General features: G+C 43.0%; 1 long non-coding RNA gene across 1 annotated transcript in view; it reads left to right on the top strand.

Annotated features, from left to right (window-relative positions):
* LOC135101652 (uncharacterized) overlaps positions 1-10805 on the top strand; it is a 116233-nt gene extending 105428 nt beyond the window's left edge. Inside the window, exon 3 of the long non-coding RNA XR_010269344.1 lies at positions 10716-10805. This is a non-coding gene — a long non-coding RNA (uncharacterized LOC135101652). The remainder of the gene's footprint in view (positions 1-10715) is intronic.
* Positions 10806-12500: the final 1695 nt, after the last annotated feature.

Here is a 12500-nt window from a genome sequence, read left to right as displayed (position 1 = left end):
TGTCTATCGAGATGGCTGGCTGTCTGGCTGGTTGTCTGTGCATCTACCCATCTACCTATCTATCTATCTATCTATCTATTTATCTATTCATCTATCTATCTATTTATCTACCTATCTATCTATCTATCTATTTATCTATCTATCTACCTATCTACTCATCTATTTATCTATATCTCTCTGTCTCCGTCTGTCTGTCTGTCTGTCTGTCTGTCTGTCTGTCTGTCTGTCTGTCTGTCTGTCTGTCTGTCTGTCTGTCTGTCTGTCTGTCTGTCTGTCTGTCTCTCTCTCTCTCTCTCTCTCTCTCTCTCTCTCTCTCTCTCTCTCTCTCTCTCTCTCTCTCTCTCTCTCTCTCTCTCTCTCTCTCTCTCTCTCTCTCTCTCTCTCTCTCTCTCTGATTTTAGACACCTTCGCCGTAAATGTTATCGCATCTGTAAGACATATTTTTTGTTTTTTTTTTTTAATGATTTGCTTTGTTTTGCTTTGTTTATGTTCCGTTGTCGTGTTTTGGTCGATTAATAACCCTTTGAATGCTATTTGGTACATCTTTCCTTAATTACTAATCACTTTGAAACATCTTAATTTTTCTACAACCACCTTCAATCTTTAAACTGGGTAGACATTGCAAAGTTTATTTATTTTTTTAATCCCCCTTCTTTCTTATAGATGGTTATAAAAATTAATGCATTATTTCTGGCGCTGGTAATTGTTTTGTATAGCAGTGAAAGGCTTAACAAACATTGCATCCTTGGTTAACGTTTCTGCTTCCCTCTTTCCTTCCCTCCCTTCCTCTTTTCCATCTCTTCTTTCCTTTCCTGCTTTTTTTGCTCTATTCTTCTCTCCTTCCCTCCTTCCATCGTCTCCAATCTCTTCCACTTTTTCCTGTTTATTTTCCTTTCCTTTTCTTCCTTTGTTTCACACCTTTCCCCTTTTCTTATATTTGCCTTCCCTTTCTCTCCCTTTCTTCATTTACTTTTAACCTTCCTTTCATCCTCCTTTCCGGTAATTCTTAACTTCACCTTTCCTTTCCCCCCATCTCCCTCTTTCTCCCTTTCCTTCCACTCAGAGCTGTTTTCCCTCACTTTCTTTTTGCTTTCCTAAACTTCACATCTCTTTTTTTTTCTCTGCTTCCCTTTCCTTCTCGCTTCTTTCCTTTCATCTCCCCCCGTCCTTTCTCCCTTTCTTTTCTCCTTCATCTTCCTCCCTTTCCCTTGAGAGACCCTGACTGTCATATTTCAAAGACTCTCAACTTGGTGTCTAAAGCGGAACTGTGGTTTTTTTTGTCTGTCTGTCTGTTTGTCTGTGTGGGTGTTTGTCTGACTGTTTGTTTATTCGTTCATTTATTTTTATCCTTTCGTCATTCCAAATTTGTTTAGGCATCTTGTTTTGTTCTTTGTGCTTTTTTTTTTACTTTTTTATATTTTTTATCGTTTTGTGAATGTTTGTGTGTGTTTGTGTTTGCTGTGTGTGTGTGTGTGTGTGTGTGTGTGTGTGTGTGTGTGTGTGTGTGTGTGTGTGTGTGTGTGTGTGTGTGTGTGTGTGTGTGTGTGTGTGTGTGTGTGTGTGTGTATCTAACTTTTTTGTATCCTTGTATTGTTTTTGTTTTTTTCAGTAGTAATGGAGGGATGATTTGTGTCTTTTGTGAGTAATGTATCTCCTTTTTCTAATTCTCTCTCTCTCTCTCTCTCTCTCTCTCTCTCTCTCTCTCTCTCTCTCTCTCTCTCTCTCTCTCTCTCTCTCTCTCTCTCTCTCTCTCTCTCTCTCTCTCTCTCTCTCTCTCTCTCTCTCTCTCTCTCTCTCTCTCTCTCTCTCTCTCTCTCTCAAAGTACGACCATAACTCTCTCGTTAACACCCCATCTTTCTTACTCGTTTATCTCAGCTACCTGAACTCCTCCATCTTTTCTGTTCCTGCCTCTGCCGCACAAGTTCATGGGGGTCGAACCTGATTGTGATGTAGAGGGGGCGTTGTGGGGGTACTGCCTTCCCTTCCTCACCTTCTTCACCCTTTCCCTTCCCTCCCCAGCAACCTCAGAAGAAGCCAGTAATTGCTTATAATCAAAGACCAAGAGGGGATTTTGTGTGGTTTTACTTTTTTTCGTTAGGTTTTTTGCCTCTTATTTTCTTTTCTTTTAGTCTCTTCCCTTGTTATTTTTCTCTCCCCTTTGTGTGTAATGTTTCCTTTCTGATGGATTTATCTCTCTCTCTCTCTCTCTCTCTCTCTCTCTCTCTCTCTCTCTCTCTCTCTCTCTCTCTCTCTCTCTCTCTCTCTCTCTCTCTCTCTCTCTCTCTCTCTCTCTCTCTCTCTCTCTCTCTCTCTCTCTCTCTCTCTCTCTCTCTCTCTCTCTCTCTCGTTTCCAAACATTCTTCTTTCTTCCACTCTTTATCACCATTATCTTCCTGTCTCCTCCACTTACATCCTATTATCTCTTCTTTTCTGTGGCATTAACTCATTTCTTTTCCATTTCTCTTCCTCTCTTCTCATCTCTTTCTCTCTCCTCTCCTCTTTCTCCTTCTCTCTCCTCTTCTCTTTCTCTTCAAGTCATTTACTACTTTTTTTTCTCTCATTCCCTTTTCTTCCTCTCATTTTTCTTGGGTTCCTTCCTCCTGTCTCCCTTGCGTCTTGTCCCCTTCGCTTTCGTTTCCTGTTTCCCTTCAGACATGACCTTTCCTTCCTTCTCCTCCTCCTCCTCCTCCTCCTCCTCCTCCTCCTCCTCCTCCTCCTCCTCCTCCTTCTCGTCTTTGTCCTCCTCCTTCTCCTCCTCCTTCTCCTCCTCCTCTTCCTCTTCTGTCTTCTAGCAATTAGTGTATTTTTCCTTGCCAAACTTTTGTGTCTTGTCCTTTTGTTTTGTTTTTCTTTTTTTTTGTTTTTGTTGTTGTTGTGTTTCTATTTCATTGGCTAGTTTCTGTCTCTGTCTCTGTCTCAGTTTGTCATTGTCTTTGTTTGTCTGTCTGCTTGTTTATGTGTTTGTCTGTCTGTCTGTGCTTCCGTCAGTGTGTATGGCGGTTGTCTATCTGCCTGTCTCCCCCTGTTTATCTTTCTATATCTCGATAATGTTGCTAATTTTTGGAGTAGATGAAATTATGTAGAAGAAAATATGTAGGTATCAATCCCTCTCTCTCTCTCTCTCTCTCTCTCTCTCTCTCTCTCTCCTTCTCATTCAGCTCCTAATCTCCGCAGTAATTAATCAAGGCAGTTTCTCTTACTGTCACTGCTGTCATGAACCCAAAAGTCAGTCAACACGAGATGAAAGAGACTCTGTGATCTATCTTTATAGGTATACACGAGAGAGAGAGAGAGAGAGAGAGAGAGAGAGAGAGAGAGAGAGAGAGGAGGGGACATAGGAACATAAGGAGACTGCAAAAGGCCCGTTGACTTACACTGGCACTTAAACCTCCAATGCATCATGTGGGAGTGGTGGGCGGGCCGCTCGTCTAGTGTACCTGAGGAAGATGTTAATCACCGTGCTCGCGTCAAAGGTTCGGTGAGCACTTATGAAATGTGATGTTTTGTGGCCAGAGTGCGGCGTGGCTCGGAGCGTCTGGTGAATAGGCAGAATAATAAATTAGAGGCAAGGAGACGCCAAGCACACAGCATCGCTCCCCGGACAGCATGATGCATATATTTCGCAGGACACCAGTTTCCCAGGATCCGTGCTATGAAATGCGTTAATCTCTCGTAAGGACAATTTTCAAACGCCTCAGATATGATTAGTCAGGTTTTCATCGATTTTTTTTTTTTCAATTGATGATGAAGAATTTTGTTAAAGTGTTATTAGGATCATAAGAAAGTATTGAAACCCCGTCTAATTTTTACTCTCATCTATTTTTTTTTTTTTTACCCGTAATGGTGCACAGTCCTTGTTAAACTACGATTACGTCATGAAAACGGCTTTGAGAATCCTTTTCACTTCTATTATCTCGTTTTTTTTTCACACTGATCTTGCAGAACTCATGTTGAACTATCACTTTAGTCATGAAAACACATTGACAACTACAATAACCTTCGCTATCCATCACATTTCTTTTAAATTATGAAGCAGATTCTTTATCAAACCATCATTAGAATCATAAAAACACATTTGAAAATCCCAACAAATACCACTTTAGCAGTAAAAATAAGGCGCTGAAACTTCTGAGAGAGTGATCCTGGAAGTCTTGTGGTCATAAATATTTTTTTTCCTATTGATGATACAAAACCCTTCTTGAATTATCATCAGAATCATGAAAACACCCTTGAAAAGCTTCGTAATTTCTGCTGCAGCATGTAAATATATAGTTAGAATAAGACTCCTTCGAGAATATGGGCCGAGAAATCGTAACGTCTTAACTATTATTTTTCCCAGTTCATGATGCAAAGCGCTTCTTAAATTATTATTGGAACAATTAAAACATCCTTGAAAAGCAACGTAACTCCTCCTAGAGGCTGTAAATAATAGTTCACATAAGACTTCTTTGAGAATATGGTCCCAAGAAACGTCAGGTCTTAACTAATATTTTTTTTTTCCAAATCGATGATGTGAAACCAACCTTTGTTCAATGAGAGAATCATAAACGCATCCTTGAAAACCCCAATACCTTCCACTACAACCCGTTAATTGTATTCCACATAAGATCCTTTCGAGAATACTGTCCCAGAAGTCGTGTGGTCGTAACTCACACACCACAAAACACACACACACACACACACACACACACACGTCTCATACATTACGCAGGGAGATGTGTCACTTCCCGTCCTGCAGCGTGGCGAGGCTTCTCTTTAAACTCAGCTGCAGCTTCGTCTTCCCTCCCGGCAGTCATTTTGGCGGCCTTCACAGCTGGACGCATGCACTTCACCGCCTCTCACTCTCCCCTTCACGGAACATTATTCTTGCGAGCGGCCAGTCCTGCTGACATCCCACCTCCACCACCACCACCACCACCACCACCACCACCGCCAATACTCCATCACTACTGCCACCACCACCACCACCACCGCTGCCGCCGCCGCCGCACGCCCCTAGTCAGCCTGTATTCCGCTATGGACTTGTGATTTTTGTTCTTTTTAATTTTACATCGGTTTTTATATCTGCGTGAACTGAGAGAGAGAGAGAGAGAGAGAGAGAGAGAGAGAGAGAGAGAGAGAGAGAGAGAGAGAGAGAGAGAGAGAGAGAGAGAGAGAGATGGACTAGGGGAAAATTCTCTCTCTCTCTCTCTCTCTCTCTCTCTCTCTCTCTCTCTCTCTCTCTCTCTCTCTCTCTCTCTCTCTCTCTCCTGTGGCTTAAAGCTTTTTCTTTCGCATGACTGTTGGTTGGTTTAGGACTTATGTGTGTGTGTGTGTGTGTGTGTGTGTGTGTGTGTGTGTGTGTGTGTGTGTGTGTGTGTGTGTGTGTGAGGGCTGTGTTTCCTGTCGAGGCGTGTGTGTGCATCCCTCCTTTTTTCTCTTTTTTTTTTTTTTTCTCTCCACTCGCCCACAATAGTGAAGCTCAAAAAACAACTCAACTTTGTTACCCTTCACTCAATCTCTTTTTTTCTCCATCCCTCCCTCCTCCCTCCTTCCAGCCTCCCATCCCTCTCTTCCAATCCATCTCTCCTTATCTTCATTTCTCCATTTATTAATCATTTTTCATTTCCTCCCCGGAGTTTTTCCCCCTCTGTTCTCACATCAGTTCTTTTTCTCCCTCATGTGTTCCTCATTCCCTTCTTCTGCTTTTTTCTCATTCTCTTAACTTCCTCTGTCCGTACATGCTCTCCTTTCCCACCTTTCCCTTCTGTCCTTTACTTCCTCTGTCTGTTCTTACAATCTCTCGTTTATTCCATACATGTTCTTACAATCTCTCGTTTTCTTCCTTCCTCCTTCTATCCTTACGTATCCTCATTTCTTCTCTATCTTTCCCTCTTTCCCTTCATCTATTAGGTTCTTACTTTCCTTTCCTCTCTCTGTTCTTGCATTCCTTCATTTCTTCCTGACCTTCCATTCTCTCTCTCCATATACTGTGCTTTTCCTTCCTCATATTTCCCTCCCTCTCTCTGCATTCCTTCATTTTCCTCCTCTTCCTTTCTCTCCTTTCCCTCCTTCTCCCTTACGTTCTAACTTTCCTCCCTCGTATTTCCTTCCTTCCTTCCCCTCCATCTGCCTTCACATCCTCCCTCCCTGCCTCTCTCCCTTCCTCTCCCTTCACTTCCTTCCCTCTGTCATCACGTTTCTTTTCTCCTTCCCTTACATTCCTATTCCCTGAGGCACTTGCTACTGTGACAGGTGTTCTGGCCCTCAGCTCGGAAGATGGCAGGTGTCACGCAAGTTAGAGACTCACCTGCGTGTGTTTCGTGCCCTGCGTCACGTGAGGACATGTGAGGTGTGTCTATCGCCCGTATCTTCCTCCTCGTGTGCACCTGGTGTCCTTGCGTCCAGGTGCGGTGGGGCGAGTGTTTGGGTGTTGTAACGTAGGTGTGTGTGGTCTGAGCGTTCCTGGGAGAGGGATAAAGTGTGTGTGTGTGTCTCTCTCTCTCTCTCTCTCTCTCTCTCTCTCTCTCTCTCTCTCTCTCTCTCTCTCTCTCTCTCTCTCTCTCTCTCTGGACGGTCGTTTAATGCCTTCAGGTTAACCACATTTCAGGCGCGCCATGAAGTCACAAAACCGCGACAGCTTCCGGATATTTAAGAGGGTTTCTTTCACGTTCCTTGTCGATGCAGAGTCTCGTAAATTCTGCTTATTTTGTCATTCCCTGCCCAGATTTATGACGGGCGAGTGAAAAGGAGGTTGTCTGAGGATGTGCGGTGACCTGCGCGTTACCTCTGCGGTCATATTCGTCTCCTTAGCCTTTTGGTGCAGTAAAGTATCGAATGAAATGCAAATTATGTGATTTAATGGCGGAGTGGATAACCGAAGTATAAATATGATGATTGTTTTGATATTTTTCGCTCGTTTGCTAATTTTGTTGTCTTGTTTTGAATTTGAATGCCGTATTTTTCTTATATAAAGGGGATACAGCTCAGGACAGCAAAAAGTAAAGAAAAAGAAACCTGCATAATTGCCACTACCCGAACATGTGTATGGAAAGTGATGTGAAGTGCTTGGCCAGTTTAGCTTTGGAGGTGATTAGAGGAACAGTATTGTATAGTATATTCGTTGACCCTTGCACAGCTGTTTGTGATACAGTACGCTATCTGTCAATTTTGTTTGGTCAAAGGGAGCACCGGAGGACAGAAGGGGAGAGCAAGAGGGAACAGATTCATTAATCATGCTGTTAGTGCCGAGTCAAGAGGGAGCTTTAAAAGATTAGACAAATTTATGTATAGGGAATGATTGGTGGAAATAGGTAGGTGTGCTTTATAGAGAAGCTGTCACTTGTAAATTTGACGGCTTCTTGCAGTTTCCCTTATTTTCTTATGCTCTTGGGTAGTTTTAAAAATATTAGAGTAATTTATGGATTGAGATAATTGGGGGAAGTAGATAGAAGTGATTTATACAGGAACTGCCACGTGTAGACTTGATGGCTTCATGTACCTTCCCTTATTTTCTTATGTTTTCATGGTCCTTATTAATGCTCTCGGCACACTGTCTGGCCGCTAAGAGCACAGGCAACACACGCACTTGATGAAACACAGAGGCCGTGGCAGGTGTGCTTTGGGTCCACCTGTGAGCCGCAGTGTAAACATCAGCTCGTGGGTAATTCACTGCTACAAATACTCGGACCTTGGCATCCCCATATAAACGGCACCTAGTCCCCCGCCACACAGGAAGAGAGGGGAACGTGTGTGTGGGGCACGAACGTCAGACTGACCTGGATTAGGGGTGAAAAACTGTGTGACTGTTGCGTTTGGTTTATGTTTGGAATTCGATGTTATTGGGCTTGTTTGGGATTTTTGCTTGCTATTTGTTTATTTATTGCTGTTGTCAGTACTGTATTTTCTGGTGGTGGTGGTGGTGGTGGTGGTGGTGGCGGGCGTGGTGGTGGTGGTGGTAGCGATGTTGGTGGTGGTAGTGGTGAGGGTGGCAGTGGCGTCAAGAGCTTACTTACCTTTCACTGTGAACGCTTGAAGTTACTGTGTTCATTTTTTTTTCTTATAAAACCATGGCAGGATTTTTTGTTGTCTGTCAAGACTCTTTTATCCAGGTCAGAAATCTTAAGAAAAGTGATTCAACAGTCAAGGGTGACCCTAGGCCTCACACCCACTCCTATGTGAGAGGCGCACACTCACTCCACCCGCCACCCTCCACCTTCCACGCTCCACTCTTCGTCAACACATCCTTGGGGTCATTTCCTTCCCTCTCCTCATTATTCCATTAAAATTCCTTCCTCCGTCCAGACATTAGGCTTTTCATCTCTGCACACTCCACCGCTTCATACAACACACCAGCAGCGCTCCTTACAGTTTTGTTTTTCTCCTTCCTCTCTTCACCACAGTAATATAATAATTCCTGCATGTAGACATTAAATTTCCATCCTCCACCTCGTACATTTCACACTTAACACACACACACACACACACACACACACACACACACACACACACACACACACACACACACACACACACACACACACACACACACACACACACACACACACACACACACACACACACACACACACACACACACACACACACACACACACACACACACACACACACCACCTGCTCTCCTCACACCAACCAGCCACTCACACTATAATCCTTCATCACAAAGTCCCCCATTCTTCTTCCAGCCATTCATACACGAGCACAATGCGCCTTCGTTGTTACAGTGTCAATAATTCGAATCAGTCAATCTATCAACCATTCATAAGCGTGTGGACCCATCCCTCACCTATCTTTCATCTTTCCTTTCGCACTCCTAAAAATCTCCAGTCTTCTTAATCACCTCTCCTGCTTCTCCCTTTCAAACTTTCCAATCAATCCAGACGTCCTCTACTCCTCTCTCTCTCTCTCTCTCTCTCCCTCTCCGCGAACTCAGGCACCCTCCACCCTTCGCTCCAAGACATGCAGATTGATAGATTTATCGAGTTTCGCCTCACATTGACTCTTTTCACGACTCGCAGTCAGCTGTCTTGTATAACCTTCTTGGAATGACACACGACCTTCTGCTGCCTTGACACACACATCACCAGGGAACCATTAAATCAGAAACGAGGTGAAGTGAAGGTTGAAGATGTACTGTGTGTGTGTGTGTGTGGGGGGGGGGGTGTTAGAAAAGGAGAATGCAGGGTGCAAATAGAGGCAAAATGAGAGTGTTGACGTGTGTGTGTGTGTGTGTGTGTGTGTGTGTGTGTGTGTGTGTGTGTGTGTGTGTGCGCATGGAAGGAATGCATGAAATAAATCGCAAAAGAAGCCAGTATGGAGAATATCATCATCTTTTTAGTGACTTAAAGAGGGACTCGAGAAGATTTTTTGAGTATACAAGGATGAGCCAACATACTTTTGACTACATTCTCAAAAAAATTGAACATCGCCTGGGAAAGACATGGTGTAACTGGCACAGACAGCCGATTCTACCAGAGGAAAGACTGGTCATTACTCTCAGGTAAGCTGAAATAAAATTTCTCACAGCTTGTCAACGACATTGCTGTTTGCGTGGAGCTTATTCCTCTTGTCCCACAATGGTGGTTTCTCAAATAGTTTGCTCATAAGTAATTTGATGTTCATCCTGAAACAGACAGAAGAATGATTCGGGAGAAACAAGAAAGCTGGTTGACGCTGGCTGCCTGCACCGACAAGCTCGAATCTGCTTCCGTGCACGCTTACAGTTGTTTATATGGTGTAATTCTTGGCGCTGGTTGGCTCCCGTCGGCGCTGGTTTTTCGAGCGAGAAAAGCAGCGTTCTCTGTGCGCTCACCCTTAAACTAGAAGGGTCGTGAAAGAAACATATTTCAAAATAACTTCTCTTCTGTAATTAATGTCATTACTTTAATTATAGTTGGTTATTTTGTTTGAATGTAAGAGGATTGACAACTCTAACAATGCCCAGATAACTTTTAATTTTAGTCCGTTATTTTGTTTTAACGCAAGAGGAATATTGAGAGAAAGCTGGGCAAGAAAATAAAAAAAGAATATATGAATAAGTAATTTAGAACTCAGCAGTATAAGTTTTTACTGCCATAGTATATATTACGAGCAACACTTTATTGTTTTGTTATTATCCTCGTAGTGTTGGGGAGTGCGTCGCGTGGCAGCTCAGATGTGCTTGTTTGCTAAATATCAGGTGTGTTTTGGATAGTTTGTTATGAATGTAAGAATTTCAGCTTTTTTTTTTCACTCCTCAGATGATTTGAGGTGTATGGTTAGTGTTTAATATTTCAAGTGTGTGCGTATGTGTGTTTGATGACTTCACTTGTGTTTCCTGCAAGTGTGTCTCTGTCCAGGTGTGTGTATTTGGTTCTATGTCCGTGTTTGTGTCAGGTTTTGTTGCAGTTTCAGGTGTGGGATAGTTTACCTGTGTGGTAGTGTCGGATGTGCTTTACTTGTATGTTTGCTGCTGTTGGAGATATACTACGTTTCAGGTGTGTAATAGAATCACGTGTATGGTGTAATAGTTTCAGGTGTGTACGCTAGTTTCTGGTTTGTGGCGTGATAGTTTCAGGTCTGTATGATAATTTCTTGTATATAATTGAGTTTCAGGTGTGTGATGCAATAGTCTCGGTTGTGTATGATGGCTTCAGGTGTGGTGTGATAGTTTAAAGTGCGTGCGAAAGTTTTAGGTGTGGGCGACAGTTTCAGGTGTGTGGTTCTACCCCTACAGGTCCTCTGAGCCCCGTGGAGGAGTCCAGACCTGAAATACCTGACACGGGGACCACCATCACCACTACGCCCACTTGTGAGTAACGTCCCCCCCTCCTCTCTCTCTCTCTCTCTCTCTCTCTCTCTCTCTCTCTCTCTCTCTCTCTCTGTTTGTATGTATGTATAGTAACAGTGCCAGCCAGCTTTCATAACACAGGTAAGGTCAGGAAAGGTGAAGTTAATTAAGAAAGGATCACTATGAATATCTTGTGAGATGGTGGGGTTTGTATGATTGGTCTTTCCTCTTCCTTCTCCTCCTCCTTCTTCTTCTTCTTCTTCTTCTTCTTCTTCTTCTTCTTCTTCTTCTTTTTCGTTGTCGTCGTCTTCTTTTTCTTCTTCCCCTCCTCTAATACTTTTTCCATTGCTTCTATTTTTGCCCTAATTCCTCCTCCTTTTCTCTCTCCCTCATTCTTAATTTGAACTTCCTTCCTGGTTCCACCCCAACTCTTGTATCTCTCTCTGTCTCTCTCTCTCTCTCTCTCTCTCTCTCTCTCTCTCTCTCTCTCTCTCTCTCTCTCTCTCTCTCTCTCTCTCTCTCTCTCTCTCTCTCTCTCTCTCTCTCTCCACTAGATCAGCAGAGTTTTGCCGGTTGAATCTGCTGGAAGGGATTATGGCTTTGTGTTCATACGTTCTCCACTCAGGTAAGCCTTGTTTGATGCTGTGGTGAGGTGGGCGAAGAAAAGATTGTGTTTGCTGGGCGTGATGTTGCAAGGACAGTTGTCATTGTATGTGTGTGTGTGTGTGTGTGTGTGTGTTGGTGGTAGTGGTGATTGTAGTTGTAGTGGTGCTGTACAAAACAATATCAACAACAATAACTATTGCTCCTCCTCCTCCTCCTCCTTATTCCATGTGGTTTTTCAATACCACATGGTACATTTCCATTTTCCGGCCAGCTTCGGCTGGTGGGATGGGTGGGTGGGGAGGAGCCTTCTACTTTACTATCCTGTCTCTCATACTATGTAGTTAGTATAAAATAGTTAACCAAGCAACCTAGTAAGGATCCCAGGGTCTGTTGTTGCTTGGTCTTTCCTTTGTATTCCTTTGTATTCCTCCTCCTCCTCCTCCTCCTCCTCCTCCTCCTCCTCCTCCTCCTCCTCCTCCTCCTCCTCCTCCTCCTACTACTACTACTACTACTACTACTACTACTACTACTACTACTACTACTACTACCACTACTACTACCACTACTACTACTGCACTACTACTATTCTACTTCTGCCACTGCTACTATCACTATTGCTGTTACTGCTAATTGTCTTTATTGTAATTATTGTTGTTGGTGGTGTTGTTGGTATTCTTCGTTTAGGATTCAAATTTATGCAGAAATCCGGGAAATGCTGAGGAAATGGGGGCAGCGCCGAGACATTCGCCATGAAAAGAATTCCTGAATCTATTTTTTTTTTTTTTTCTACTTGGCATTATTTACGGAACGAGTTTCTTGGGAATTACTCTCCTTTCTCTCTATTTTTTTCTTTGCTTTCCCTTCATCATGTCATTATTGTCCTTATCACTGTTGGTATTGTCATTACTGGTATTTATTTATTTATTTATTTTTTTTTTTATCTTTTCTTCCGATGTATATATTTTTCCTTTCCGTTATCATCGTCATTATTGTTTTTTGTTTTTTTCCACCATTAGGACAGCTGACCTCACTAATAAGTCATCATCATCATCATCATCATCATCATCATCATCATCATCATCATCATCATCATCATCATCATCATCATCATCACCACCACCACCA

This window comes from Scylla paramamosain, chromosome 6, assembly GCF_035594125.1.
Source record: "Scylla paramamosain isolate STU-SP2022 chromosome 6, ASM3559412v1, whole genome shotgun sequence".
Lineage (NCBI taxonomy): Eukaryota > Metazoa > Arthropoda > Malacostraca > Decapoda > Portunidae > Scylla > Scylla paramamosain.
Note: the sequence above shows the minus strand (reverse complement) of the source record. Positions and strands in the feature narration are given on the sequence as shown.